General features: G+C 35.9%; 1 protein-coding gene across 1 annotated transcript in view; it reads right to left on the reverse strand.

Moving 5' to 3' along the window:
• The window catches only part of LOC136843818 (carbonic anhydrase-related protein 10-like), a 155,707-nt gene extending 149,236 nt beyond the window's left edge, over window positions 1-6,471 (reverse strand). Inside the window, exon 1 of the mRNA XM_067112603.1 lies at window positions 6,221-6,471. The gene's annotated coding sequence lies outside the window, so the exon portion shown is untranslated. The remainder of the gene's footprint in view (window positions 1-6,220) is intronic.
• Window positions 6,472-13,316: the final 6,845 nt, after the last annotated feature.

The following is a 13,316-nucleotide window of genomic DNA, read 5'->3' on the forward strand; positions in this document are numbered from 1 at the left end:
ACGTGATGTAATTTCATACCAAAGAGATAAGATTGTAAAGTAAACCATTTCATGGAGAGTTTTCCAAAAGAAAACGTTCACTCTTGATTCTAGCGTAGTATTTTGATAAAAAAATTAAGTAAATAACCTTCAGTCAATAAACGAGCACAAAAAAGCAAGTAACCAGTATAGTTCATGTTGTATTAGAAGTAACTGAAGATTTCCATATAATTTGTTGTATTAAGACTAGATCAGTGTTCATTTTATATTGTATTAAAAGGAAATGAATATTTATTACCATTTCAAAACTAAATTTAGACGTGAGGTCAAGAAAAAATAATTGCAATTTTTTTAGTTTATTCAGTATCTATAAAATGTTAAAGGAGTATTTTGAACATCTTTGAGACGTAACATTTCCAGAATTGTTATTCATTCATATTTCCTATTTAAAAAAAATATTTGCAACATTCAATTTCTATCTCAGGAGAGTCGTTAGTTAGTGTGCCTGTTTTTGCATCAGAAAGTTTACAAGTTAGTGAGCCTTCGTAACGAAGAATTTGAATTTAATGACTATGAAAAAGATACAAATATTCTATTGTCTTTTTTGATCTGATTTTCCGGAATAAATCCATTTCATTCTTTGACCACATTTCTGCGAAAATGGATTTTTATTTTTATTTTTTGGTTGCAATACATTCGACTTTTTCATTTCAATTATGAGATTTTGTGGGAGGAATGTAAATATTCATTTCGTTTTTCATTTGTTTTTCTTGCTGACTTTTTGCAGGCATAAATGTGTATGATTTTTTTCGACGTTCATGCAGAAAGAGAATTTTCATATTTTGTGTCAGCCGAATTGATTTGTCTAATTATATATATTTGTATATATATGTTTATATATGTTTGTTTGTATATATGCACATATGTATATATATATATGTATATATATGTATATATATGTATATATGTGTGTATATATGCTTATATGTGTATATATATGTACATATATATATATATATATATATATAATGTACAGTATATATGTATACATGTATATGTGTATATATATGTGTATATACATATATATACACAAAGAATGAAAATGTAACCATTTCATGGAAAGAGTTTTTCAGTGAGAACGCTCGGTCTTTATTCCAGTTTAGCCTTTAATAAAAAAGAATTCAACCATAAATTAATACAGCGAGCGCAAAAAGCAAGTCAGAGCTTTCCGTAATGTTAAAATATCCGCACCCAATAAATAAATAAAAAAAACCGGATATTTTCATCCCGCGAACAACGAAACCGAGGGACGAATGTATTTGGGAAAAGAGCGCAATTTAAAAGAACAAAAATCAACCGCCTCGCCTCGTTCCCAGTTATGAGGTCGGGAAATGAAGTTATATTTCCTCGTTTCATCTATAAAGGAAGAATCAGTGGGCTGCGGATTTTCCTTCTTTACGTAGTTGAAGGGAAGTTGGGTCCAGTGAGTCTAGATGACACTCTTCATATGGCCGAAGTTAGGAGTAAAATTGAATTAATTTAGGGGCAGAGTAATGGATGTGGTTGGGGCTCAGTGATACCACTTTTTAAGGGTAAAGAGAGAGAGAGAGAGAGAGAGAGAGAGAGAGAGAGAGAGAGAGAGAGAGAGAGAGAGAGAGAGAGAGAGAGGTGTTGATGTACTGAATTTATTTGAAATATAACAAGCTACTATCATCTGTTTCAAAAACATTTCTTGAGTCGATGAAAAACAAGTGAAGATCTACGGTATTTTTTGACAGAGAGAGAGAGAGAGAGAGAGAGAGAGAGAGAGAGAGAGAGAGAGAGAGAGAGAGAGAGAGAGCGGAGGCCTTGAATAAGTCATTTCTATTTGCCAGTAAATTACTTAGAATTTTTATTGAGAGAGAGAGAGAGAGAGAGAGAGAGAGAGAGAGAGAGAGAGAGAGAGAGAGAGAGAGAGAGAGAGAGAGATATGGGGTATTTTTTTTTCTCAGAAATTGACTTGCATTTATGCAAATCAGACATCTGAATTTTTCCAGTTAGGGTCGCTGATGGGAGGTAATTTAATTATCTGGATCCTTGAGAGAGAGAGAGAGAGAGAGAGAGAGGAGGAGGAGGAGGAATCAGGTTATTCCAACAATGACAGCTTAACATCTCGGAACATTCCGGCACTCGTACCGTAATGAGGAACATTCCACCGAGCATGCAAAGACGCCGAAGACATCTTGAATATTTTTCTCCTGTTTAGAGTGGTTTATGTGGTTTGTGATGGGAGTGCTAATGCTATAATTATCTGAATGTGAGACTTTTAATATTACTGCAATATAAATATGGCCTTGAAATGCAAAGAGGAGGAGGAAAAAGAAAAAGTGGGATCAGGTTATTTCCAACTATTATGACATTTCTTAACAAAAACAATTAGGACCGTACTTTGCTGCATTCTCGTATAGTAATGAGGAACATTCCATATGAGCATGCAAATATATAAGAGAATTCTTGTTTTACGATGATTTTTCTCCTATATTGCATGTATATATAAATATATAAATGGTTTATGTGGTGAGGTATGTATAATATTATATAACATACATGTTCAGTGAATATGAAATATTTTTATATTACTGCAATATAAATTATATATATGAAATGATTATTATCAAATTCATATACAGGGAAAAAATGAAAAAGGGTGTAGGTCTGACGTTTCTTTATTTGCCATTCACGAAGGACTGATACAGAGTGTAAGACATTTACTACAAGAACAGTACTGAAAAACAAACCGTTAGAGCGTACATATCCCCTTTCAGGTCGGTGTCGATTGGCCTTTAAAACTCATTTGGCTAAAAATCACAATAGACTCTAGGGGACATTGCTGATAAACAGACCATACCCACCTCAGATCCACACCTGACAGGTGTCATGGAGGCAGGTTTGGAAACTATTAACATTACTACCCTCGTACTGTGTTTACAAATATGGTCAGGTGTGGATAAACACAGTAGGGTAGTAATGTTAATGAGTTTCCAAACTCCGCCTCCATGACACCTGTCAGGTGTATCTGAGGTGGGGTATGGTCTGTTTATCAGCAATGTACTAGGTCTATGTGATTTTTGCCAAATGAGTTTAAACTCCTACCTCGACATATAAATGCATATATATGTAGTACTGTTCTTGTAGTATATATATTTGTGATTATGTATATACTTCGTGAATACTTGGAAATAAATTTCTTATTTTTCACCTGTGGTAATGTATATATATATATATGTATATATATATATATATATATATATATATATATATATATATATATATATATATTGCATATATATAAATGCATGTAAGAGTTTCAGTTACCAAGCCACAAGCTAGAGCAAAATTAATCATATATGATAACGTATATTTGGGCAGCCCTGTGAGAGAGTACGCGAAGCCTGAAAAAAAAGGCCAATAAATAATACCCGCCATTTCTCCAATTGGTAACAAAAAGACATGTCACATAAAAGAGTAACACCAATAACAACAACCATAAAGGGAAGATTGTGTGTTAAAACAGTGGAAAATTGAAAACTAATCATCAATCAATCTCCCCATTAAGCGATGCTGTGGTTATGACAGGAGAAGTTGCGTCACTCTGATTAATTTCAGGTTTTATTGCAAAGTTTTCCTTTTTGTTATTTCAGTTCCGTGTAAAAACTTAGTAAATTCATCGTACAAGGTTTATGTGAGTTGAATTAATGATTGGTTAATGCCGAGGTGTTCGTAAATGTAGGAAGTATCAAGAACACATACTTTAAGTATGATATGAATGTATATAGTGGCGTACTATTTATATATATATATATATATATATATATATATATATATATATATATATATATATATATATATATATATATATATATATATATATTATGTTTGTACTTGTATTATATATATATATATATATATATATATGTATGCATGTATATATGTGTATATTTATGAAAACATATGTATATGTATATATGTATGTATAATATAGATTTGTATATGTATATATAATATATATGTATGTATATATATATATTATATATATATATATATATATATATTTATATTTATATAAATTATGCATATAGTTTAAGAATAAATCGTAGGTAATACTATGGTTTTTTTCTTGACTTGTTTTATAATCAAGACATACGCGAATATCACGTTTTATGTATATAGTATATATATACATATAAATTTATTTAAATTAAATATACTGTATATGAATTGATTAAGGGAAATATGTTTCGAAATAACAAATAATGCATTCCATTAAATACATACAGACCTATACACGTTTTAAAAAATATTACGAAAAAGATTGCTTTAGTAATAAGCAATTTGAAAAGATCACAATTTCCGTATAAATGCTCAAGAAACGCTCAGCTCTGAAGTCATGAGCAATTCATTCTCTGGAAAACTCTCTTAAGATATGAACAGGTCTTCATTGTCTCGAGTATCTCAATAAGTATAATAAATTTTCTGAATTCAACCGACAGAGATAAATTGAATTGAATCGAATATAGAATTTAGGCCAAAGGTTAAACACTGGGACCTATGAGATCATTCAGCGCTGAAATGGAAATTGACAGTAAAAGGGTTGAAAGGTGCAACAGGAGGAAAACCTCGCAGTTGCACTATGAATCAATTGTTAGGGGAGGGTGGAAAGTCAGATGAAAGAAAGAGAATATGAAAGGAGACGCAATAAAAGGAAGGAAAGGGTTGCAGCTATTTTGGCTGAAGGCCCGCTGGAAAGAACCTTAAGTATGCAGTTCTTCATTGGTGGGGTGGGTAGAGCTTTCGGCTAGCACGGTGTTGGCCCAGCGTTCGACTCTCCGACCGGCCAATGAAGAATTAGAGGAATTTATTTCTGGTGATAGAAATTCATTTCTCGTCATAATGTGGATCGGATTCCACAATAAGCTGTAGGTCCCGTTGCTAGGTAACCAGTTGGTTTTTAGCCACGTAAAATCAATCTAATCCTTCGGGCCAGCCCTAGGAGAGCTGTTAACCAGCTCAGTGGTCTGGTTAAACTAAGATATACTTAACTTAGCCTACAGTGCACCACATGAGGTGCACTGACGGCATTATCCCCCTATAGAGGACAGAGATAAATGTTACGACTTGGGATGCCCGCATTGTTGACATTCTGAAGTCGTGTATTAAACCATAAACAAATTCTCTTAGTGACGCGGTGGTGAATTCAAGTTAAATCAAAAGTTAATATTAAGAAAAATCTAAATGTAAGTTAAAGTAACTTAACTCCTAACTATGTTACTTCAGTTTTAAATAGAAGTTTATTAATGTTAAGATGGACCTAAATGACAATTCAATTAAATTAACTCATAGCGAAGGCTATTTAATATAGGAAATAACGTCTACTTGATATAAGCAATTTATACACTGTACAAAATACTGAATTAAAAAACGTAAATGCAGTATAACATATTTAACGTATATTTTTGACAAATCGATGAATGTCATTCACACAAACAAATGCCACTAAATTACTTACGATAGGATCGATCGACATTTAACGTTAGTAATGCTTCACGGTTGAATGTGATTTGAAAACCTAATTAAACTGACAAAATAAAAGCAACGTGGCGACATGCTGATATCGGTTAAACCAATTTTTATCAAAATACAGTTCATCAATTTGATTTTGAACTTTTTTTTGAGTAGGGTCTTTGGGTTTTTGAGTTACCTTGAAACTACGTTCATATATTTCCAGTTTAAATGGCTTAATAATAATAATAATAATAATAATAATAATAATAATAATAATAATAATAATAATAATAATAATAATAATAATAAGATAAAGTTGATTTACCTATTATAACCGGTTACATCTAAGATAGTAAAATATTTCATTTTTGTAATAAATACTTGTGATTCATATCCGAGGCATCTTATTAATGATCACAAAATATGAAATTATTAAATATGTCACCTGCAATTCAGGTTCACAGTAAATTCCAGCAATAAAAGAATTTATACATATATACATTATATATATAAGAATTTATACATACATACATACATACATATACATACATACATACATATATATATATATATATATATATATATATATATATATATATATATATATATATATATATATATATATATATATATATATATATATATATAATGTGTGTGTAAAGCTAATCAAATATCATTATTGACATACGACTCCACTTACTTTCAGAAATTACCCAAACTCCCAGAGTTAATCATTCCACGTTTTCTTCAGAAAAATGACAGGTTACATCAGCACCCAATTAGGCTAGTTTATCAGAATGCCCATAGTGGCTCTGTACACCCAGAGGAGAAACAATGTTTCCTCACTCGAGATATAATTCTCATCTCGTCCGAGAACTCTCGCAAAGTTTCTCAAAGACCACGAGCGCCTTGTCGTAGAGTTCCGCACTCGGTATCAGTCGGATGGAGACTGACTCCCAGCCAGCGTAAGCATAGAGTTAAATGGGAGACTTGGCAACCGGCGGCTTTCTGGTGTTGTCGGCAGTCGGTTTATCAATATGAGGCGCCCGTGTTGATATAAGCGGATTTGCATTGAAGCAATTGAAATTGCTTGTGTTATTTGCAAGGTAAACTGGACTCAGATCTGTTCTCTCAATATAAGTATTTTCATTGAAGGGGCCTTGGCTGACGGAGATTCGAATTGAGACCTGGTCTTTAATAATTAATTTCTCCTCTCTCTCTCTCTCTCTCTCTCTCTCTCTCTCTCTCTCTCTCTCTCTATATATATATATGTATATATATATTTATGTATGTATATATTATATATTTATGTATATATATATTATATATTTTGTATATATATAAACATATATATATATATATATATATATATATATATATATATATATATATATATATATATATATATATATATATATATATAAAATTTTCCTCACATTCTTTCTCAGCTATAACAAGAGAAATACAACACTTAAAGAAGAATGTTACAGAAATACTTACAGAAATATTTACGCAAAGGTTACAAGGAAATGCATCCTTCTGCCTCAACAATTACAAACACTTCAAAACTTACAGTATTTGAAACTAAAATTTGTCCACAGATAACAACAATAAAAAATAAAAAAATAAAAAAAATATTTTTCTTCCCTAACTCCACGATTTGAGAAAAGAACGTAATCTGGGAGGATATTTTTTTTCCCCAGGATTTCATCAACCGAGGAAAGCGATTCATATTGAATCAGCGATGCATTTACAATGATCTGTTTACCTGAGCAATCAAGCGGCATAAACATTTGCGCAACTTTGCAGTAGGCAAAGGAGCGTGGGGGGCTTATTTCGATGCATACCTTTAAACACCGCCAGGTAGGGACCCCCCCTGACACTCCCCTGGGACTCTCACCTGAGACTCCCCTGGGACTCTCACCTGAGACTCCCCTGGGACTAACCTGGCACTTCCCTGTGACTCCCATGGCACTCCCTTGGCACTCACCCTGAGACTCCCCTGGGACTCGCCTAGCTCTCCCCTGGGCTCACCTGGTACTCCCCAGGGACTCACCTGCGATTCCCCTGGCACTTCCCTGGGACTCACCTGAGACTCCCATTGGACTCACCTGACACTCAACTGGGCTCACCTGGCACTTCCCTGTGACTCCCATGGCACTCCCCTGGCACCCACCTGAGATTCACGTGGGACTCCCCTGGGGCTCACCTGGCTCTCCCCTGGGCTCACCCCTGGGCTCACCTGGCACTCCCCCTGGGACACCTACGACACCCCTGGTACTCACCAGGGACCCCTGGTACTCACCAGGGACCCCTGGTACTCACCAGGGACCCCTGGTACTCCCCTGGCACTCCCTGGAACTCACCTGGGACTTGGTGAGGCACGTGGGGGCTTTTGCTGTAAACTTAAGAAACCGAAGCCTTGACTAATCAACTCTGGGAAAGAGAGCTGGAATGAATCATTGTGCCTGCGTCTGAGAAAGGAATGTTAATTACACTTCATAACTGTAAAAATAGAGATTAAGTCATTCATGGAACTGAACAATATTCTCTGCAATCATCCATCATTCACACAAATCATTTTCAGTGATTTATTATGTACCATCTCTTTGTTGTTCAAAGTTTAATTTGTGACCGAGTTATTGCGCTCATTTTGCGCGATTTTTGTTTAAGAATGAAACGTGAGTATCCACGTAGATGTAACATAGTGGGTCAAGAAACAGGTAACTCTTTTCATTCACAAAAATGCCTCCGGATACGTGAATGTAATCCTAGCACCTGTAGTTTTTTTAGTAATCATATATATATATATATATATATATATATATATATATATATATATATATATATATATATATATATATATATATATATGTAAATGTATATGTATATGTATATGTATGTATATGTATATGTATATGTATATGTATATGTATATGTATATGTATATGTATATGTATATGTATATATATATGTATATATATGTATATGTATATATATATATATATATATAAAGGAATGTATGCATGTGTGTGTGTGTGTATGTGTAACGGCCATTTCTGAGCCTATACTTGATTTAAGTCTCTGTTTTATGAACAGAGGTTTGATCTCGCTTATCCTGAGACATTGTGTGATAGCAGTAACGTGAGCCGGCATCATAAGTTATATCTTTCCCTAACTAAAATCTAAGGACTACTGGAATGAGATACTAAGTACAAAACTAAAACCCTTTATTGACAAAATCAACGAAAAATAACTTCTTAAAATTACGAAGAATGAAATCAATGTTTCACATACTATCAGAAAATCTTCTAAGGAAATAATGCTCCAAAATCATAAACCCCCAATTACAGAAAATAACTCCTCTGTCAAATCTTGAACACGTCAATCAATTAGGTCATCTCAAATGTCATACCACTCTCATCCTCGTAGGAGGAGAGGAAAAAGAATGGAGTGGAACAGAGAAATACTCCACAAGTCCTCTGGGACAGTCTCCATGCTGAAAAATCACTCGCATCTTCAGACGCACATGAATCGGATCTCACAAGTCAATTCGAACAACAGTTCCTCCTATATTCATTATCTAAAGCACGAACGAACGTACTTTTGTATGACATCATTCGAAGTCAAAGTTCGGCAAGACACGCCTCTGTACTTCGAGGCGTCACGAAGTCTACACGTACACCATAAATATTGAAGCATGTCTTTAAAAAAGCCGGATTTTGTAACTGGTTCAGCTTCTAGAACGTTCTTACTGCTGAAAACGCATTTTCCAGCCCGTGTCTTGTCACCAAGGAGGTTTCTTCGACCCTTGTGATATGCGAATGTTTCAGCACTTTTCTTATATGCTGCGTACAGTGAAAATGGACCCTGCGAATAGCTGACCCAACTTTTCAAAGGTCACCTTCGCGAGCCTTTACAGATTGCTCGGTCCACGCACCTGAGGTGGACCCCACCTCAAAATGTCTAGGTGCAAAACTCATATATATCTTATAACACAGATATTATAGCACAACCAGTTCATTCAAGAACGCATTAATCTACACGATTTCACTCCTGGTACTGCCTCACGCTGAAAAGCCTGCGACTGCACCAGTCCAAGCTGAATGTATTCTTGCGTCTCCCAGCGATCCGACGAAGATGAATGGCTCGCAACTGCACAAGCCCATGTTGAAAGTGGCGCTCGCAAATCCTTTTTGCGCCAACCCAACGTCTCCTCGAAAGTACAGCAACATGAAGACATCGCGACATCTGCGAAGTTCTGGATCGTCCCACCACGGTGCAGAAGTAACGTTGACAGCTTTCTCATATGTTGAGGACGGTGAAGCTATTCAACCTCTCTCCATTTCGAGGGGTGGTATTTTCCCTGAGTCGGTCCTTATCGACAGTCATATCAAAAAGTAACTCGTCTATTCCTATACCATAGTATTACTGAACCAAATAAGACTACTAGTACAAGGTCATATGTTCTCAATGTGAAACAATTCAAGTTAGTACCGGAATTTCCACAGTCAACTCACTATCAAGTACACTAACTCTAAGACTATTCATAAAATTCTATCAACAGAAGAAAAAGTACTCGAGAATCCTATCCATACACTGAACAACGAAAATAATCCTAAACATCGAAAGGTATGTATGTCGTAAAGACATCAAGGTTCCTACTCGGTTAGCAAACATTTCGCAACATCTGACTAATTCTCAACAAAGCAATTGACGTAATGGCAATCGCTCCCACAATCTTAACTTCTAATTACTCACAATACAGCTCCCTTCGTTTAAAAACTGAGAAAAAAAATCCAAATACTCGAATACGATCTCCCAACCCGAAAAAAAAGATCAGACTTGTTCAGTCCGATATACTAAATACCTCCCCAAAACAAAATCCTAAACAACAAACCCTTATTCTGTAACTCTATATTCAAAGATATTGGGTCAGACGACAAAACACCCACAATAACATAACACTTAATAACACAATAACACACAGGTCAAATCTCGTATGAAATTGGCCAGCAATAATTCCCAAAATCATATGAAAAAAACATTAACTCCATTAAGCCATTACTATCGCCAAGTGCGAACGTGAAATCCCCTAACCGCAGTTGCGATGCATATAAAAAAACAAAAACTCAAATTCATATATCTACAAAACTCTACGGTATTCTGCACACAATTTACACTACGTTTAGTGCAGCTTACATCAGAAATCACAATGAACGAGAACTATTAAAATTCGTAAAACTCTACGGGTAACGTCCTCTGAATTAAATAAACTACGATTGTGCCCATTTACAGCCCATTAACGCGAAAGGAAAAAATGACCCGTAACTACCCATTGCAAAACAACAATACAACCCAGGAATGCATCATGCTAATACCCATTAACCCGTCTTTCAATCTTAGAAATATGTGTCAAACAGACACACCTGTGTTTTCATTCACAACAATAAATCTATTTCCCAATTTTGCTTCAGGTCTATACTGGATTATAGATACTTTCTTTATTCCCAGTAAAATTAGCAAGACCGTCTAAAGTCTTATTAATAAACTCCCTACCATTGTCTGTGAACGTTCAGAACACCATATCGACAGATTATCCCTTAAAGAACCTTCTGCTTAACTTCCTCAGCCTGATTTGTATTTCAGTGGAAAATCTCGACAAAGCGAGTCAACTCGTCAACAACTACTAATAAATGTCTATAACCATAGCCGGACTCTGAGAAGATTTTAGAATATCCATATGCACTCTCTGAAACGGCCTGGTATGGGATATGAACCCAAACGACACGACACTGTCGTCGCTAGCTTATTCGCATTGCAAATAGCGCACTTCTTCACAAAGGCTTCTACGTAAAGCTATATTTTTCCAAAGAACTTTGACCTGACGTTTTCATACGTCTTGTCCACACCTAAATGAGAGAACCAAATTTACAATGTACAATGTCTAGAACTTGCGTGGTACTAGACTCTCTGGCACGATGATTTAGTGTAATCCTCACCCATGCTTCAGTACTTCGCAAGTTATGTAACTTTCCTCACCAATAGAGTTATTCTCAACTCTGAACCAGAAAAGGCAAATTATACCTTTCTTCGTTAGAAACTCCCTAAGAAATGCCTTAGCATCTGACAACAATTTATCTTCACCTTGCTTTTGTTCAAGCAAGCCTATGTCCCCAAGTGACATTTTCACCCCGTAATATAACACACTGCGTTACTCTCACTATCACAGACATAATCTCTCCCGAGACTGCCGACTCTCTTTCTCCCAGAGTATGCACTGTAGAAACGTGTATGTCCTCTACATGCGATCTCTCAAGACTACTAATATAGAAACGACTAGACACCAAATATTTACTCTTCTCCCACACAGGATTCAAATTGTGTGATACCTCATCCTCAGCAGAGAAGTATCTGTCATGCATCTGCAACCATTATGCTTGTACAATGTGTTTAGGTTTGCACATCAAAATCTCGATATTAGGAACCAACATTACTCTCTTGGGCGACAAATTTGGCTTATTAAAAGCTCTAACAACGGTTGATGATCTGTGCAAATCTCATGTGTTCCAACAACAACATCTTAAAATGACAAGGCTAGGGCGACTGCAAAGCCTCCTTGTCACAACTGACATCAACCTTTCGTTACTACCACGCGTTTTGAACTTTCTGCTATAAAAAGCAATTGGGTGTAATTTCCCTCAAATTTCTGCATCAAACACGCACCTATGCAGCACCACAATGCGTCTGGTCATATAAGGTGAACGGTTGACTAAAATCTGGAAACTTCATTGGTGGGTTCCAAGCGTTCTTACAGCTTCTCAAGCTAATTGTTGACTATCGCCCCCAAACAAATAACGCGATATCTGTAACAAATCTATCATCGGACCGCTATTGTAGAAAAATTCCGCACAAAGCATTGCAGCATACCTGAGACTGGAACAGATCCTGTTATGGTTTTGGAACTGGAAAACTCACAATGGCTAACTTTCTCATCATTCACTCTGACTCCTCACTGGTCAGTCAAAAAAAAAAAGGTCAAGTTCAGCTGCCTCCCCAAGACCCAAACTCATAAAAGGCCACAAAGACACGAAGCGCTATAGGCACAGAGAAAGAGAAGAGGTGGTTTACCTAACACAATGCATCAGCCTGATGATCTTACAGAAAAAAATGCTAACACCAAACCTCGGGAGCTCGCTCTGTCTCCAACAGCAAAACTGCTGGATCAACACTTCCTTGTCCAAACGGAAGTGTCTCAAGCAAAGGCAAGGGCTCTGCCACATACTCACACGCACATACCCACGCACACGTGTGTGACTACAAAACAAGGGTGTTTATGCCAAAAAGTGTTTTACCACCAATATAAATATCTACGTAGGATACTACTAAATCTTAAAGTTCAGAAATAACCCAACAACCAAATATCACCCTTACATCGCCACACGCCGATGCATGCGATTGCTATAAAAAAAAAAGAAAATACAACATACCATAATACGCTCCAGCGCTTCACTACGACGCCGGCGAAAACAACAGGAACGCTCCGCCCGACGTCGTGAGCGAGCACTATCACGTGGTGATGACGTAGCACTCATTGCAAGCGAAACGACAGTCAAAACTCAACGACAAAACACACAGTTATCCCTACTCGCAGTTACAACACAACGAAAAGGACAATTTCACATCAACTCAAAAAAGAAAAAGATAACATCATGCGCTTACGTTAACGCGCGCGATTTCCATCGAGCGAAGAGAGAGAAACAAAAAAAACACTCGCGCGTCTTCGTGTTTTATCT

Source organism: Macrobrachium rosenbergii, chromosome 12 (assembly GCF_040412425.1).
Source record: "Macrobrachium rosenbergii isolate ZJJX-2024 chromosome 12, ASM4041242v1, whole genome shotgun sequence".
Classification (NCBI taxonomy): Eukaryota; Metazoa; Arthropoda; class Malacostraca; order Decapoda; family Palaemonidae; genus Macrobrachium; species Macrobrachium rosenbergii.